General features: G+C 46.8%; 1 long non-coding RNA gene across 1 annotated transcript; it reads right to left on the bottom strand.

The window, feature by feature from the left end:
- Window positions 1-11,758: 11,758 nt before the first annotated feature.
- Window positions 11,759-14,424, bottom strand: LOC121142873. The gene is made up of 2 exons (XR_005879986.1): window positions 14,347-14,424; window positions 11,759-11,936 (listed from the first exon to the last, which is right to left on the bottom strand). It is a non-coding gene; the product is annotated as an uncharacterized LOC121142873 (long non-coding RNA).
- Between the last annotated feature and the right edge of the window lie 33 nt (window positions 14,425-14,457).

The raw sequence follows: 14,457 nt of genomic DNA, 5'->3' as shown, positions 1-14,457 counted from the left end.
GTATTGTTTCGGAGGTTATCGGTACAGCCCAGCCTCAAACTCACAGAGATCCGCCTGCCTCTGCCTCCCGAGTGCTGGGATTAAAGGCGTGCGCCACCAACGCCCAGCTGAGCTGCAAGTACTCTTAACCTTACATCAGTCCTTGCATACAGGCTTTCATTAGAGAAGTCTGTCAGGCCTGAAAAGAGACATGTGACTGAGTAGCCCAGGAATAAGTGAGCAGGATAAGAGGAAGATGTTTATGCAAATTAGCATGCATGGTATTACTTCTTAGCTATTACCAGGGAAGGAACATAGAGGACCCTGTTCATTATCTAAGGGGGAGCAAGGAGAGAGAGAGAGAGAGAGAGAGAGAGAGAGAGACAGAGACAGAGACAGAGACAGAGACAGAGAGAATGTAACCTGGAACTTGCTATGTAGACCATGCTGAGAGAGATCCACCTGTCTCTGCTCCTGAGTCCTGGATTAAAGAGGTGTACCACCACACCTTGCCTATACTCAACAATTTTAAGTGGCAGCAAATGTGGAATATAAAGTCTACTTCAGTGAAGAGCCAAGACTACAGATAAACAAATATTCTGCTTATAAAAAAACACAGGAGCCGGGCGTTGGTGGCGCATGCCTTTAATCCCAGCACTCGGGAGGCAGAGGCAGGTGGATCTCTGTGAGTTCGAGACCAGCCTGGTCTACAGATCGAGTTCCAGGACAGCCTCCGAAACAATACAGAGAAACCCTGTCTCGAAAAACCAAAAATAAAAGAAAGAAAGAAAGAAAGAAAAAGGCACAGAAGTTATTTTTCAAGCTAAAGTATGGTAATATGATCCTACAGATCAAGTTAATAATTGTCCACTGAAAGCCTACTGACACCTACAGTAGGGCTTCACGGGAGCCCAACTGCAGCTATTTCCCCACCAGCCTGCTGGTTTGCAGTACACTGGAGGAGTGCAGCTCCTTCTCATCACATTAATAACACGGGCTACTCACAGAATGTACAAGTCTATGTCTGTGTGTACATGTGTGCATGGGTGAGTGTGCTTGCAACAGGATCTCACCATGTAGCCCTGGCTGGGCTGAAATTGGCCAGGCTAGTATCAAATCCACAGAGATCCACTGGCCTCTGCCTCCTGAGTGCTGGGATTAAAGGCATGCACGGCTGTCACCACTATCAGCCAGGCCAGCTTTTGACTGAAAGCCAGAAGACAGTAAAAATGCCTTTGGGGCGCAGCAGAGGAACAGAAGAGCTGCATGATGCCCTCGGGGCTGTCCCTTGCTGTTGTCACCAAGACAACAGCTCTAGAAGACTCTGACATACTTGTCTCCATCAGACATCTGTGGGTTTGGTGAGTCACGGTCACAAGCTGCTGTGGTTCCGAGGACTCCACGACCACAGCGACACCTGCCGACTGCTAGAGGAGAGGACGGAGCTCGGTCAGGAAGCGGTAACTTCTGGGCTGCTCTCGCGTCCTTCCGGAGTGCCCGCCTTTCCCAAGAACCTCCCAAGAACATCCGGTGTTTCACCAGGACCTTCTCAGAGGGCCCAGGTCGCCGTTCTAACACTTCGTGCTCAAAAGCAAGCATCAGTAAGCAGCTGAGCTTGAAGCTCTTCTCTGCTCACCTGCCGATTTCCACGACACTGCAGCAGTTCAATAGTGCCTGTCTTTTTTAAAATGACATTATTTATTTACTTATGTGTGAGTACAAGTGGAGCTATGTGCACACATGCTATGGTGCCTGGGGATGAAGTCAGAAGCCAACTTTAAAGAATCTCCTTCCACTAGGTACTGGGGATTGAATGCAGGTCTTCAGGCTGAGAGGCCTTTCCCATCTCCAGATGTATCTCCCAGGTCCTAGCGATTTGTGGCTTCTAAATATTCCACATGCGCATAAATGCCAAAAGGCCCCGCCCATACTAGCTTGGGAGATCCGCTTTTCGGTGGTGAGTACCAAACAGAAAATGGGGCTGTCTGTACTTGTAGTGTTATGAAATGTCATTTAACAGGGAAGAAAGCTTAGGACTTCTAAGAACCCCAAGAAAACCCTGTGAGCCTCCATCTGATGAGGGGGGCTTTAGGTGACTAGCAACCGCTTCCCACAGGTTCAGCTGTTTGTCTGTCTTTCACCTTTCTGGTACTTCCTGCCCCTTTTAACTTCCACTGAGAAATCTAAGGATAGAAAGAAATCCTGAGTCTGATGAAGATGGGTATCTCTTAATTTTGTTTTATTATGAATGGAAACACTTTGAAGATTTTTAAAGAGCTCGAAGAGGCTGTAAAGATGGCTCTGAAGAGGACCTGAGTTTTGTTACCGGCACCCATGTTAGGTGACTCATATTTGCCTGTAACTCCAGCTCCAGGGGATTCAACACCCTCTTCTGGCACCCAGAGACATGCATCTGCACTAAGGTACACATATCCACACACAAACAAATAAATGAAAACATTTGAAAGGGTATGCATAAAAGTATTTCTCAAACCATTAAAATTTATTATATTTTTTAATAAAATTTTTTTCTGGGCATAGTGGTGTAACCAGCATTTGGGAGGTAGAGAGAGGCAGGTTTCAGTGAGTTTGAGGTTAGTCTGTGTGTTTTGTCTGCCTGTATGTATGTAAGTGTACCATACCATATTTGTACCTGGTGCCTGAGGAGACCAGAAGAGGGTATTTAATTCCACATAACTGGAGCTATAAGTTGTGAGCTGCCATGTGGGTGCTGGGAGTTGAGCCTGTGCCCTCTGGAAGCGCAGCCAGAGCTAAGCCATCTCGACTGCCCCATGCTCCTCTTATTCTTCCAGACAGGATGCAGCTATGTCTAGTCTTGAACTTGCTATGTAGCTGAGGATAGCCTTGAATTCCTGAATCCCCTTTTTTGTTTTTGTTTTTTCAAGACAGGGTTTCTCTGTGTAGACCTGGCTGTCCTGGAAATCACTCTGTGAGCCAGGCTGGCCTCAAACTCACAGAGATCCGCCTGCCTCTGCCTTCCGAGTGCTGGGGTTAAAGATATGTACCACATGTGGCTACCTTCTGCCTTCCTAGAGCTGGTTTACAGACATCAACCAACACACTCAGCCTCCATATTTACTTATTTACTTATATGTTTATGTGTGTGAGGGTGTGCATGTGCATGAATATGTGGACACTCAGAAGAATACGGCAGGATTATGATTGAAGGCTACTCTGGGCTGTATAGCAAGTTCTAGGCAAGGCTGGGTTACTCTGGATTATATGGAAAGTTGCAGGCCAGCTTGGGCTTCTCGGGCTACATAGCAAGTTGTAGACCAACCTGGGCTATATAACAAGTTGCAGGCTAGCCTGGGATACTTAGTGAGAACTGTCAAAAAACAAAACAAAACAAAGATTATGGAGGTCGTGTACCTGAAATTCCAGTATTTGAGGTCTGAGGTAAGAGGATTGCTACTTGTTTGAGACCAACCTGAGCTTCACAGCACCAAGAGACTCTTCAGAGGTAGGAGCCTGCTCTTGGCCTGGCCTTCAACAAAAAAGGACTCAAAACTTTTAATTGGCTTAGTCAGCATGGTTGTCAATACTGCCTCCATCGGATCATTTCATACTTGATCCAGAAGAAATAGATATTGGCCGAGAAAAAAAACGGGTTCATCAGTTTGTTTTTTCCTTTTTACTCCTCCCAGTCTGCCTTTAGCTCAAACATCAAAACTGGCAGGTGGGCAGGAGAAGGCTACACAGGAAGAAAGAGGATGACAAAGTGCCAAGTGGTTAGGAAGCTGCCAACAGGACAGCGTGAGGCAAAACACCAAAAGCTGGGAGATGGGTAGGGCTGCCTCAGACCCAGACTGACGGTCTTGGGTTTGGTGATTTGGGGGTGCAGCTGGAGGGTTACTGAGGTTACAGATCTACTTCCTCTGGACTCAGAGTCATTGGTGTTTTCTGTCTGTTCCAGTCTTCAGTTCATCATCAGCACTATCACGGAGACCCTGGTTTTTCAGAAAGATGTTTAGATAAAGATGGAGACAACAACTTGGTGGTGGCGCACGCCTTGAATCCCAGTACTCAGGAGGCAGAGGCAGGCGGATCTATGTGAGTTCAGTCAGGGCTACACAGAGACACCCTGTCTCAGAAACAACAAAAACAAAAGATGACAACACAGACACTGGAGAGGAAGGAAATAGAAAAAACAATCTGGATTTCAATGAAAAGTTCTTATTAGCTTCTCAAACTTGCTTGTTTGGCAGCACATTAACATGTCTAGAACATAAAGATAACAGCCACTGCTTCCCACCAGTTGTAGCAAATGTTGTAACAGATCACAACTCTGAAATCAGCTGACAAAGTGGACAAACAACCTGTCTCACTCAGGGTTTCATTCCTGTGAATAGATGCCATGACCACAGGGATGCTTATAAAGGAAAACATTTAACTGGGGCTGGATTACAGTTCAGAGGTGTAGTCATTATCATCACAGCAGGACATAGTGCAGACATGGTGCTGGAGAAGAAGCTGAGAATTCTACACCTTGATCCATGGGCAGCAGGAAGGGAGAGTGAGTCACTGAGCCTGGCTTGAGCTTCAAAACCTCAAAGCCCACCCCCATAGCGACACACTTCCTCCAAGAAGGCCACACCTACTTCAACAAGGCCACACCATCAATAATGCCACTCCCTAAGAGTCTATAGGGCCATTTTCATTCAAACTGAAACACCTAGAGAGCCAATACTAGTCTACATCCCAGCTCCTTAAGCAATTAAGAACATCTGGACCCTAACAACACAGGTATACAGGACACAGAGCATTCAAGCTGAAGTGAGCTGGAACTCCCTGGCTAGCCCTGAGTTCTAGAGGGTGCTATGCAGGCTGTGGGAGGAAGGACAGGAGGGGGAGGGGAGACAATGGATGACTGTCATTGTCACTTTCACTCAGCTATTGACCCTGCATGTAAAACTACTGAAGTGCCAGGCAAGATCAACAGTGGCATGACTGCTATGGAGGTAAACAACCAACCACTCTGATTAGACTTGAGGTTTGCTCCAGGGAAGGGCATTTGCATCAGGGACAGTGAAGCTGGTCACAGCTGGGGAAGTCCTGGGCCCAGGAAGGGAAGGTACAGCAATTATTTTTGCCAAGTGTAAATGATGTGCCCATCATATCACCTTCTAAATATTTAGGTGACTGTCCTTTAGGAGGCGCTGCTGTGGGGTTTGGAGCTGGCTGTGGTTATGGCAGGCACACATAGCTGGTCTAGGTGCTAAGAATAAGTGAGGATGGTCAATGAAACTCAAGTCTCAGTAATGTACTCTCTGAAGAAAAAACAGATTCTTGGTCCCAACCCTCATCACAGCTTCCAGTCAGCAAACTACAAGCTCCATGTTTTCGGCTGTGTGCAGAATGTCGTAGGGCAGGGGATAGAAGGGACAGGAATGCTGCAGAGTGCTTTAATCTCCATGAAAGTGTATTACCAAATAGCAAGTAGTAAGCTTTCTGACAGTTGGCTTTTGTGTTTGTTTTTTAGCTGTGGTTGTTTGCACAAAACACATAACACACAATTCCCCAGACTTGTAGATGCCTCTAGATTTCTGAAACCGGATTCCCTGAGTCACGACTGAACCAAAGGTGCTCACCCAGCTCTGCTGAGTAACCCAAGAAGCCACTGCTTTCCTCAGAGCAGAATCTTGGGTTCCCATCCAGCTTCCCTATTCCTCAACAAGAGGTGCTGCCAAGATGCTCAGGAATTCCCCTTCCTTGTGCTGCAGGCTTTCAGGAAATGTGAGAAACCATGTGTGCTGCAATTACTGCCTTTTAGGTATGTGTTCAAAATAAACTTCCCGCACCTGTTATCTAATCACTGTGGAGCTAAGGTAGTCTGTGGCTAATCACTGTGGAGCTAAGGTAGTCTGTGACTAACCTAGGTTATACAGCAAAAGCAAACCAAACCAAACACCAAATGAATAAACACACTGCCTAACAAGCTGGATTGAGGATACAATCCAATAAAAGCCCAGATAGCTGGTGAGCATCTACAACAGAGAGCCTCATGACTACCAGAGGGAACGTCCCCGACTAGCACAGTGCCTCTTCACCTGTAATTAACTGCACTTTCTGACTAATAATATGGTTGCGAAGCACTGGCCTGGGCAATCTCTGGCAACAGCCCAAGGGATTCCAAGCAAAGACTCCTGAGAAGGTCAAAGCCTTAGGAAACAGCAGGCAGGAGCAGGCAATAATAAAAACACTTGGTGGCAGGGGATTGACCTAAGCACTTTGCTGTCCAAGTACTAACTAGTTTAACACCAACAATCTGTAAGATCCCACCAATCAACCCCACTTCAGTCGGCCTGAACAAAACAAAACATCAACACAGCCAAGATGTGATGGAAATGCCACAGAGGACAAGGTGGACAGCTTCCTGTAGTTTCCCCATGGGTCACACAGAAAGAAGCTCCTAGGAGCCCATCGGCCCTTGCCAGTTCCATATGTTTCCTTTTGATGTCTTTGTGAGGGTGTCAGATCCACTGGAACTGTAGTTACACACAGTTGTGAGCTGCCATGTGGGTGCTGGGAATTGAACCTGGGTTCTCTGGAAGAGCAGTAGGTGCTCTTAACCACTGAGCCATCTCTCCTGCTCTAGAGATGTTTCCTAACTCAAATTTTATCAATGTTATGAGAATTTTTAGTGCCTTCACCATTAATCCAATCATTTTTTGTTGTCACTGGGCTTTTTATGTCTTTGAGTGAAGGTCCTTGTCTCAGTTTCTACTCCTGTGAAGACACCATGACCAAGGCAATTTATAGAAGAAGCAGTTTTGGGGGGTTTACAGTCCAGAGGGTAAGTCTAAAGTCATGGTAGAAATCATGGCAGCAGGAGACAGAGAAAGAGCTAACTGGAATGGCCTGGGCTTTTAAAACCTCAAAGCTCACCCAGGGACTGGCTTTCTCCAAGACCACACATCCTAGTCCTTCCCAAACAGACAAACTGGGGACTATATATTCAGATATATCAGCGTCTTAGTTAGGGTTCTATTGCTATGAAGAGACACCATGACCATGACAACCCATATAAAGGAAAACAGTTAATTGGGACTGGCTTACAGTTCAGAGGTTCAGTTCATCATCTTCATGGTGAGAAGCGTGACAGTGTGCAGACAGACATGGTGCTGGAGAGGTAATTGAGAGTTCTACATCTGGAGCCACAGACATCAGAAGGACACTGAGCATAGCTTGAGCATATAAGACCTCAAAGCCCACAGTGACACATTTCCTCCAACAAGGTCACACCTCCTAATATTGCTGCTTTCTATGGGTCAAGCATTGCATTCAAACATGAGTTTATGGCAGCCATACCTATTCTAACCACCACATCAGCCTACGGGGCCATTCTCAAACCACCACAGTTGTGTATAACCAGGTTTGCCTCACACAGTGTACCAGAGGCTAATACTCTCCTTCTGATCATTTTGCCTCAGCAAGTACCCAAGTACCAGAATTGTAGGTGTGAACCACGATGCTTGGATTTATGGGGATTGGAGGTTGAACTCAGGGCTTCCTGCATGCTAGGGAAGCCCTCTACTGTTGACCTCTGTCCCCACCCTATCGGTTGTTAGTCTTTAAGACAGAGTCTCACCTAGCTCAACCTAGCCTTGTCTTCCTTCTGTAGCCAGTGCTGTCATCAAGCAGCTCACCCTCTTGCTGTAGCTCCCAAGTTGGGACTTCAGGCACGTGCTACACACCCAACTCCAGCAGCTTCCATTGCTAACTAGTCTCAACATATATATCACACCATTCTCAGTTATCCAAGTTGTTTTAGTTTTTTCCCAGCACTAGGGAAGGAACCCATGTACCATGTATAAAAAAGAGGTGCTTTATCATACCCTCTGGTTATTCCCTTTTAAATTCATACTACGCACACATGCACGCACACGCGCACATACACACATACACTTGGGCGTGCACCATTTATTTATTTTTGGATTTTTTTTTGAGACAGAATTTCTTTGTGCAATAGTCCTAGCTATCCTGGAACTCGCTCTGTAGACCAGGCTGGTCTTGAACTCACAGAGATCCACCTGCCTCTGCCTATCAAGTGCTAGGATTAAAGGTGTGCGCCACCACTGCCCGGCCACACACAAGCCTTTTAATAATATGTACATGTTTACTGAAAGTAGTAGAAGACTCATTTAATGAGTTGTTTCCTGTGGCCTTACAGAAAGTCTCAGCTCTCAAAAGCAGCTAATGAGAAAGCTGCCTTTCATTTTTCCAGGGTCTGTGTCTTCCTTTCTCAAGCCATTCCTACTGCTGCACAAACAAACACAAAGACAGTCACATTTTCTGCTCCAGCTTTAGATAATTTATATACATGGACCAATCCATGCACTTTCTTACCTTTTTGCTTAGGAAATGCTGAATATCTATAATTCTTTAACCTCAATTCCACAGGAAGTGTGGGCACTATTTTTCATGTTATAGTAGCCTTATCTCTGGGGAATCCATCCACAAATGGGTGGGTTTTAATTTTTTCTTGTTTTAAAATTTCCAGGAGAAGCTGGGTGGTGGTAGAATACCACCTTTAGTCTCAGCACTTGGGAGGCAGAGGCAGGCAGATCTCTGTGAGTTTGAGACCAGCCTGGTCTATAAGAGCTAGTTCCAGGACAGGCTCCAAAGCTACACAGAGAAACCTGTCTCAAAACACAAAACAACAACAAAAATTTCCTGGAGAAAAAAAAGAATAAGTGGCCTAGACTACTGTGAAGTTCTATTAAAAAAACTGAAATACAGGGGCCTGGAGAGATGGGTCAGTAGCTAAGAACACTGACTGCTCTTCAGGAGGACCAGGTTTAATTCCCAGCACCCACATGGCAGCTCACAACGGTCACTCCAGTTCAAGGGTATCCAACACCCATGGCAAAACACCAATGCACATAGATTTGTTTTTGTTATATTTTGTTTTTGTTTTTAGAGACAGGGTTTCTCTGCGATTTTGGAGGCTGTCCTGGAACTAGCTCTTGTAGACCAGGCTGGTCTCGAAATCACAGGATCCACCTGCCTCTACTTCCTGAGTGCTGGGATTAAAGGTGTTCGCCACCACTGCCTGGCTGAATTTAAAAAAACAAAACAAAACAAACAAACAAACAAACAAACAAAAAACCCTGAAATACAGCTGAGTGGTGGTAGCACATGATTTTAATCCCAGCACTTGAGAGACAGAGGCAGGTGGATCTCTGTGAGTTCGAGACCAGCCTGGTCTACAGAGCAAGTTCCAGGATAGCTAGGACTATTACACAAAGAAATTCTGTCTCAAAAAAAAAAAACCCCAAAATAAATAAATGGTGCACACCATTTATTTCTGTGAGTTTGAGGCCAGCCTGGTCTACACAGTAAGTTCCAGAATAGTCTGGGCTACATAGAGAAACCCTGTCTAGAAAAACCAAACCAAATAAAAAACCTGAAATACAACAACAAAAAAAGTCCTAACCACCACACCCCTTCCCAACCACAATAACTAGTTGGTAATAATTTGGGAACTATTTAAAATCTGTCTGAGTCTTTAAAAATTCTTTAATAGCCTACAGTCAGGTACTCTTCTTCCTAGGCAGGACATGCCCCCAAACACACACACACACACACACACACACACACACTTTTGTCACACACACACACACTTTTGTTTGTTGTGACAGGGCCTCACATTATAGTCTAGGTTAGCTTGGAACTCAGCAACATTTGCTTGGACTTTCCTTCAAAGAGCTGGCATTACAGACTTGAGCACATATAAACATGAAGGCAAAATACTCATATACCTACGCAGAACCAGTTCCAGGTAGGGAAACATGAAGTTTTTCTTTACTAAATTCCCAAATAATTTGTGTCATTTCAATTCCTTGCATCTTTACTTAAGAACAGCCATGGACATTTTCACTTCAATAAGCCTTGACTCAGTGAATGGACTTCGTTACTGCAAGGCTTCACAGCTTTCCTGACTCAAACAATTGTAGCTTATCTCCAGTTCCCACATACACACAGCTGTTCCACCCCAACCCCAGCTGGCTCAGCATCAGCCACCACCTCCACAGCTATACATTCCTTTTTTTTTTTTCTTTAATTTTGTGCATGTGTGTGAGCATTCACGTGTCAGCATCCATTACCATGTCATACATGTGGCAGTCAGAGGTCAATCTAAGATGTCTGTCTTTGTCTTCCACTTGGTCTCTTGTCTTTGTCTCTTTCCTGAAGCACATTCCAAGAGAGCTGACTCTCCCTCTTCCCACCCCCACCCCCAGCTTCCATAGGAATGCTGGGATTCTAAATGTATGCACTTGGGGCTTGAGAGACAGCTCAGTGGCTAAGAGCACCAGTGGCTCTTCCAGAGGACCTGGGTTCCATCCTCAGAACTCACAAGAGGGCTCTACTGTCTGTACCTCCAGTCTCAAGGGCATCTGATGCCCTCTTCTGGCCTCACAGGCGGCACTGTCTATACATGGTGCGCAGACACTTGTAGGCAAAACATGCACATAAGATAAAAATAAAGATGAAAAAAATGTATGTACTGTTGCCTCTGGCTTTATGTGAAGGAGCTCTGGGAGGGTTGGACTCCGGGTCTCACTCCTGCACAGCTGCTTTGAGGCACAGGTTTGCTATCTAGAGATGCTTACAGCCCAAGCTTACCTTGAACTCAGTCTCCTCAATGCTGAGATTACAGGTGTGAGTCACCACACTTAGCTTCTGTTTTTTTTTTGTTTGTTTGTTTGTTTGTTTTTTTTTGAGACAGGGTTTCTCTTTGGATCCTGTCCTGGAGCTCGCTCTGTAGACCTGGATGGCTTTGAACTCACAGAGATATCCACCTGCCTCTGCCTCCCGAGTGCTGGGATTAAAGGCATTCGCCACCAATACCTGGCTTGTTTTGTTTTTTGAGACAGGGTTTTTCTGTAGCCCTGGCTGTCCTAAAACTTGCCCTGTAGCCCAGGCTGATCCCTCAGACTCACAGAGATCCGCCTGCTTCTGCCTCCTGAGTGCTGGGATTAAAGGCGTGTGCCACCATCACCCAGTTTAGCCTGCTAGCACCTGGGATCACCAGCCCAGGGGTAGCACCATCTACAAGAAGCTGGGCCCTCCCACATCAATAACTAATCAAGTAAAATGTACCACAGGCTCGCTCACAGGTCATCCAGTGGGGGGACATTTTTTCAACTGATATTCCCTCTTCCAAAATGACTTTAGCCTGTGTCAGGATGACATAAAAGCTAACCAGCATACTTGCCCTGTACCAGGGACTAGAAATATAGTAAACTGAATTCTTGGGGGAGATCATCATGAAATGTATAATACAGCAGCTAATTATGATTCTATTAAGTACTACGAAAAACAAGGGAAAGGCTGGGGAGATGGCTCAGTTAGAAGGTGCTTTTCAGACAAGCATGAGAACTCTGAGTTCAGATTCACATAAAATCCAGGTCATTCCAGTTCTGGGGAGCCAGAGACAGGCAGATCCCAAGAGCCCAGAGCTCACTGGCAAGCTGGCCTAGACAATCAGAGACTCTGTCTCAAAAAATAAAGTGGAGAGCAGCTGAGGAAGACACTTGAGGTCTGCCTCTAGTCACCACATGCATGCATATGTGAATATGCATGCAAACACACATGAATACACGCATACCCGCACACAAAAAGAGTTAACAGAGCTGGCTACAAGCACCCAAAGCTGCAAGCTTGGTTTTCTATAACACAGAGCTGTGGTGAGTGAGAATGGAACAGACAACCCTTTGTCTCACTGAGGAAAAATAAACACAGGCAACGGAAATCCTTCAGAAACTGAGAGGCAAGATGTCCTCTTCAGCCTTCTTTGTGTGAACTTGCTGGGAAAGTACCCACAGGGCTTCAGTCAGCTTCTGGAGCTTTCTACAGTGCTCAGAGGAGGGAGACCAGGTTGCTTATGAGAGAGGAAAATCTGAAGACATAACTCTGGTCGACAAGGCCCACTGTGAAAGAGAAACAAAAATTTCAATCTCTGCCTAAGAGTCACAAGAAGGTCTTGTTCTGAGTATGGTCCCAAGTCAAAGAGAACATTTGGTCTACCTATTTCTCTTGAACAGAGAGATGTGGAGTAATATGGATGCAGATGGTTAAGTGGCTTTAGCAGCAGAAGGTAAGCTGCCAAAGGGGATGCTGCTGCACACCTAGATAGAGTCAGTCCAACCAGAGGGAGTTGCTATGGAAACACAGAGGAACAAAGACGGAAGATAAAGTAACTTAGCTCTAAAGTAGTTGCTCTCTTGTATACAAAACATTTAAACTCTATATGTGCATTTAACTCTGTGTGTCTTGAGAGAGGGGAAAGGAAGAGATGAGAAAGAGAGAAAGAGAGGAGAAAGGGAAAGAAAGAGGAGAGAGGAGAGGAGGTGGTGGAAGGAGAGAGAGAGTGGGAAAGAGTGAGAGAGGTGAAAACGAGGAGAGGGGGAGGGAAGGAGAGAGGTGAGTGGAGGGACAGGAGGAGAGAGAGATCTTGCTATGTGGCCCAAGGAGGCTTCAAATCATGATCCTCCTGTGTGGGATCACAAGTGCTGGGATTACAGGCATATGCTAACATGCCTGACAGACTATTTTGGAAGTGTTCTCTGAGCCATGGATGGTTTTCTGAGCCCATAATTCCAGCACCTGGGAGAGGGATGCAAACAGAACTGGGGTTCAAGGCCAGCTTGGGTACACAACAGAAAACAGAAAAAACAGTGTTCTCTGGCTCCTTGCAGGCAGAGAAAGCAGCAGGAGGCCACTGTACCCATGCAGAGTAGGGCAGGCAAGACAGGGGAGCTAGCTGCAGAGATGGAAGTTAGAGCAACAGGCTTTGTGGTGTGTGCATGTGTGTTAGAATAAGAGTGTTGCTGTAATTTTCTTGTCTGCCAGGTTCCACAGCTGCTTCCGTCCCAAATAAACACACAGAGATGCTATATATTAATTATTAAACTGTTGGCTGAAGGCTAGGGCTTCTTATTGGCTAGCTCTGTCTTAATTATTAACCCATTTCTATAAATCTATGTATTTCCATGTGGTCTTGGCTCACGGGAGAATGTCCGGACCTGTTACTCCTTTTTCAGCTACTTGGCATCTCTCTGCTGAGCCTCTCTGCCTACCTTTCCCAGAATTCTCCTTGTCTCCTAGTCCTGCTTATCTTCCTGCCTCTATTGGCTATTGGCCAAGCAGTGTTTTATTCATCAACCAATAAGAGAAACATACACAGAAGGACATCCCCCATCATAAGGGGAAATGAAAGAGGTAAACGGCTATGTGAGGAATGAATCCCTGCCATGTTTCTTTCTCTTTCTGTTGTGTGCTGCTGGGCATGTGTATGTCTGTACCGCACATGTGTACTGTTTTTGCCAATCCTCTTCCCCTCTGACCCTGTAACCTGCTAACTCGGCCAAGGCTCCTCCTGCCAGTGTCCAGGCTCCACAAGGGTCACTTACCACCATGCCCGGCTTTAGACATGGGTTTCACGGATCAGACTCAAGTCTTCGGGTGTACAGCCCTTCACCTAGCAAACCCCCACCCCACGCCCGCCCTCCCTTTAGCTTGTTCTTCCTGGCAGTGCCTTTGCAATTTTCTTACAAAACCACCCTTGTTCCTCCCGCCCTTTCCTCCTGGGAGTTCTGCTATTATCGAACCAAATATTCTTGGGAGCCACAGTAGCTCAGAAGCTACCCGAGGATGGAGAGGAAACCATCTTTTGGTCAATTTTCTATCCTGCCTACTTCATCTACCCAGCAAGTGTAGAGCACAGCTTTGGAGCCGCGCTGCCATCACCAGCGCCTCCTAACTGTTCACAGATGTGGGAATTTCTGCAAACATCCCACCCTTAGACCCTCACTGCGCAGGAAACACACTCGAGTGACGTGTCCAAGGTGCCACACTAAAACGCCGAAACTGACTTTAGATACTGGTTTCAGCATGCTCCCTGTCGGTTAAAATGCAGCCAAATGCCTAGAAATACTTCCAAGTTTCAGTAGTCATTTGCTCCCAAACATCCACTGTGCACCTGTGACAAGGGCGCCTGAGGACTGGTAGGCGAGGGCCAGGGAGGGGAGGGTAGAGGAGGGCAGGGAGAGAAGGAGGGAGGGAGGAAGGGAGTGGGCACAGATGACAAGTCCTTGGCTGTAGTCTACACTACAGGCCCCCAGACTGACAGGAGAGCGGACAGTCTTGTCTCCACCACCAGAGGGCGCCCGCCGCGCCACCCCACTGCTCCCCCGCACCCACCCGCTGACCCCGCCGGGGTCCGACGCCCTGGGCGCCGCAAAGGTCGAGGGAATCGCCCGCAAGCCCCGAGGCCCTAGGGACCGGACGAGGGCATAGGGCAGCTCAAGGAGACGGCGTCCTCAAGCTGAGGAACGCTACCTCCGGCTGGGCTCCCGCTCCCTCAGGACGGCCCGTTTCCGGTCCTGCCAGCGAGAGCAGCGCCGCGTCCAATCCGGGTCCTTCTCCGGCGCGCGGCCGCGAAGCCCCGCC

Source organism: Mesocricetus auratus, unplaced genomic scaffold (genome assembly GCF_017639785.1).
Source record: "Mesocricetus auratus isolate SY011 unplaced genomic scaffold, BCM_Maur_2.0 Super-Scaffold_100010, whole genome shotgun sequence".
Lineage (NCBI taxonomy): Eukaryota > Metazoa > Chordata > Mammalia > Rodentia > Cricetidae > Mesocricetus > Mesocricetus auratus.
The sequence above is the reverse complement of the archived record's forward strand: the minus strand, read 5'-3'. Positions and strand labels throughout refer to the sequence as shown.